Raw genomic sequence first — 4,682 nt, 5'->3', positions numbered from 1 at the left:
ATTAATCTTTTAAGCTCAATTTTTTTATACATTTTAAATAAATTATTATTTTCACATTTAAAGGTTTTATATTTAATGGAAAAATAATTTTATGAAATTAGTTGTTTTTCAAGTTTATGGTTTAATTGAAAGAGTTTTGAAAACTTTGAAATCAACAAGTATTGCTTGAAATTTTGGAGAATAATCTATTTGAAAAGTATTCATAGCATTTGGGCTATATCATAATTTTAAAAAGTTTTGGGAATAGTAACCATTATTTAGAAATTCTGAAATTGGACTTATTTGCTAAGTGTATAACGTTTTGGGCCATAATATAATTATATAAAGTTTTAGGGTCAAACTGTTATTTTACAAAATAGTTCACTGTAGCAGTTACTGTAGAAAATGGCGATTCGACATCTTGATAACGGCTCGCCGACATCTAACAGAATTGAAGATTAGCCTCTGAACTTAAACGGCGATCCGACAATTTTGATAAACGGTTTGCCGATATCGAACAGAACTGAAGATTAGCCTCTGGACCTAAACGGCGATCCGACATCTAGATAACGGCGATCCAAAAATTTAAAAATTAGCCCAACGGTCATATTGACCAGTCAAACGGCGATCTGATATCTAGTTAACGGCGATCCGACAGTGTGCAGAAAGTCAATAACGGCTAGTTTTCAGCTCCATCTATAAATAAGCTCATTCAAATTCAAACAAGAGGAATTCCAATGATCATCATTGAGCACAATATTGAGAATATAACTTTCATTGAGCTTTAAATCCTTTTATTCATCTCATTCATTCACACATTGAGCTTTCATTTGTGATCAAACACATTGTGTGAGAGAGATTCATTTGTAATCCTTTTTGTAAAATCAAGTTAAAAGATTGTAAGTGTTGGGATACACTTGGGTTAAGAGATTGAGGATAATCTCTTGTTGTAAAGGTCCATTGACACCTTGGAAGTCAATTGTAAGCGTTTGAAGCCTTGGGAGGTTAGCTTAGTGAAATCCTCAAGTCCGGTGAGCTTGGAGGTATGGACGTAGGCGGGGGTTGCCGAACCACGTAAAAATCATTGTGTTTGCTCTCTCTTCCCTTATCTTTTTATATTGTGATTGATTTATTTATTATTGCTTTAAATTAGTTTTGGATTTGCATTGAGTTTTGTTTTAGAATTGAATAATTTTTAATATCCCAATTCACCCCCCTCTTGGGTTGCATAACTAGAATTTCATATTTCACCTCCTTAATCAAATAAGATTTGATCTAACCACAAGCTTTCTCGTTTATACGATCCCAAGTTTCTTCATCATGCAAGTGTCTTTTATTTTTTAGAATAACATCGAGATCGATTTGAAAAAGGGCATCCATAACTTCGTGCCTCAACATGCCGAAGTTCATTTTCCTGTAACAAGTACTGAATAGCGGTTTGACAAATCTCGTATTCTACCTGAAATGTCTCCTGAAATAGTCTGGGTAGATATCTCCTTAATTCTTGAAGTTTTGCCTTCTACTATTTTCTCAACGAACTATTTCCACTTGAAAAACAGTCCTCTATGATGTTATTTTCGCGCGAATGAATGTACCAAAAAAGTTTCCAAGAGAATGAAGGGGTCACAATGGTTCCACCTAAAACTCATACTCCTTAGACTCTTATCGTCTTGTTGAAAAAAAAAAAACATTCCTAGATATGCATAACTACACACTACTTACAATAGACTGTATCCCAAGTACAAATGGTCATCTTCACCGTATTCATAAATAGTACCGTACATGAACAGTACCATATAGGAATAGTACCGTAGACGTTAACAGTACCATATCCCCCCCCAAGTACGAATCGTCGGCTCTGATACCACTTGTTGTGCGCAAAATGCAGAATCACACACCAAATAATCAAAAAAAATAAAGGACAAAATTTAACGTGATTCGGCAATATGCCTACGTCCACGGGAATAAGAGAAAATAATTGTATAACTAACAATTAGTGGAGTACACAATTTGAGTAAAGAAATCTCACTTCTCAAAATCCAAATACACCCAGTACTCTCACACACTTAAAGGAAAAACCTCTCAATTACAAACACATCAATTGCTCACTCTCAACAATTCTTCACCTGAATTATTGCTCTCCATTTTGGGATGATTTCAAATGAAAAATTGCCCCTCTATTTATAGGAAAATCAATGGCACTATCGCAGCTACTGTTGAGTGTTAGAAAATGTATATTTATAAAGGAGAAAATTATCATTTTACTTTTCAAGTCTTACTAACACTTCTACTTTTATGTATTTTAGTCTCTTGTAATTTAATTATGTGTGTTTTGTTTTAATTAAGTATTTTATGTATTTTAGGAGGATCATGGTAATTTTACAATGAACGAGAGTTCAGACAGCAAAACGGACATCACTTTTAAACTCAAGACAGTCGAAAACCTTAAGAGTAGCATAAAAGGAAAAATGGCATTGTTCACATGTACGGTACTGTCTTCATTCATAGACGGATCGATGACGTGGCATTGACCGATGATGTGGCATTGACTGATAAGGTGTCACGATCCTGTTGGACTAAAATTCTTATGTACTGTTGATCGGTGACATGGTAAAATATTAGTGGATCAAAAATCTCGCGTACGGTACATGCATTACAAGGATTATTTTCAACCAAACCGCGTCCCTATTCAAGCCGGTTGACTGTTTAAACCGCGTGGTCAAACCATGTCACTGTTCAAACTGCGTGGTCAAACCGCGTACTGTTTACTGATGACGTGGCACAATCTTGAGCGTCCGAAATGTTTTTAATCCGATGGCCATGATTTACTCAATGTATCTATAAAAAGGGGGACTCTCCCCCCTAATTTGGCATATCTGAATTCATTTTTGGGCTCTATTTTCTGTAATTCTTTCTCTATCTTATATTTTATACGTATTTTAATAAATTTCCATTTTGTCCCCAGTTCAATTATGAGTAGCTAATTTTCTTTCAAGCTTGGGTTGAAGGTGAAGTCTCAACATGTGTCATGAGCTTTATTTGGCAAATTTATTTTCTCTTCCCCTTTAATTTTTGTGGATGTTTTGACTTTTCGTTGACAAATAGTAATAATCTTGTCTATATACCGCCCTGGTTTCACCGGCTCCATAGTACAAATTATTATTATTTGGTACGATAAGCCTTTAGCACCATATTAATTAGAGTGTGGTTCATGAGGTGTATATTCCCCCCTCATAATTTAATTAGCACTAATAAGGAATATTTATCCCATGGTGCATGTTGATATGGATCCAAATACCCAAGTGTTTCATTTCAATAGATTTATCTTCAATTCATTCTCGCCATTTTAATTTAAGTTTTAGAATATTCCAAATCATTTTCACCAGAAATCCAACCACCCATTTAGAAAATTAATTCTACACACAATTAAAATCTACCTGCTCGGGGGATCGACACTCGTCACCATTAGTCTATTCTACAATAGATTCGTGTGCTTGCGAGTTCAGAAAATTTGTACAACAAGTTTTTGGCGTCGTTGCCGGGGAGGTAAGTTATTTTAATTCGTAGAATTAATTTTTGTGAATAATTTCTTTTTTTTGTTTTCTTTTTTTTTTCTTATTAAAAAAAGAAAAAAAAAAGTGAATATGCATTTAGAGGTAATAATTTCTTTTCTTTCTCTATTCTTTACAATTCTGCAATTTAATTTTTAAGTTATTTTTATTTTTCTTTTTTTGTTGTTTATTTTATTAATTTATTTTTAGTTAATTTATTTCACGTATTTGTTTTAGTGTGTTTTTATAAAAATGTTGTAACAGCGTAATAAGGTTAGTACCGTAATTTTTCATTCTTCTTTATTTTTATTTGTTTTGTTCCCATTTATTTTTTGTGTTCTTTACATGCATGGTTGAATGTCATTATTGCCTAATCTTGAGCCTATAGATATTGAACTTGAAAAACCACTTTGCACACACAAACATGTTGCAATTAGAAATAAAAATGAAATGGATTTGCAACAACAACCACCACCACAGGAGATGCTATTTAAGGACTACTTCAGTCCCTTAGCTAATTTGAGCACATCATGCATAAGATACCCAAATGTAGTTGCTAGGAGTTTTAAACTAAAATCTAGTGTGCTAAATTGTCTCCCAACATTTTATGGTCTAGAAAATGAGGACCCATATAATCATTTGAATGATTTTTATGCTGTTTGTCAAACTTTTAAATATGAGAATTTTTCAGACGATGATGTTAAACTCATATTATTCCCATTTTCTTTAAAGGATAGAGTCCGTTCATGGCTCAATACATTACCTGCTAATAGCATTACATCATGGGAGCAAATGGTAACAAAATTTTTGAATAAATACTTCCCAGTGCATAAAACCAATGCTATTCGCAGGGAAAATTCAGAGTTTACCCAGAGAGAAGATGAGCAGTTTTTCGAAACATGGGAGCGATTCAATGGGCTACTTTTGAAGTGTCCACATCATGGGTACAAGAAATGGCACCAATGCCAATAATTTTTGGAGAGATTATTGCCACATGTGCAAGAATGGCTAATGGCAACAAGTGGAGGAGAGCTAATGTCAAAAAGTGCATCAGAGATTTGGGAATTCTTCCAATGACAAGCAGATAATTCCCAACAACGGAGTCGATCACTCAGGATTACTAAAAGAATTAAGGTAGTAAATGAGGTTCAC

At 33.8% G+C, this 4,682-nt stretch overlaps 1 non-coding gene across 1 annotated transcript; it reads right to left on the bottom strand.

The window, feature by feature from the left end:
* Positions 1 to 4,373: 4,373 nt before the first annotated feature.
* Positions 4,374 to 4,477, bottom strand: LOC127900190 (small nucleolar RNA R71). The gene has a single exon (XR_008052204.1). It is a non-coding gene; the product is annotated as a small nucleolar RNA R71 (small nucleolar RNA).
* Between the last annotated feature and the right edge of the window lie 205 nt (positions 4,478 to 4,682).

Source organism: Citrus sinensis, chromosome 9, assembly GCF_022201045.2.
Source record: "Citrus sinensis cultivar Valencia sweet orange chromosome 9, DVS_A1.0, whole genome shotgun sequence".
Lineage (NCBI taxonomy): Eukaryota > Viridiplantae > Streptophyta > Magnoliopsida > Sapindales > Rutaceae > Citrus > Citrus sinensis.
Note: the sequence above shows the minus strand (reverse complement) of the source record. Positions and strands in the feature narration are given on the sequence as shown.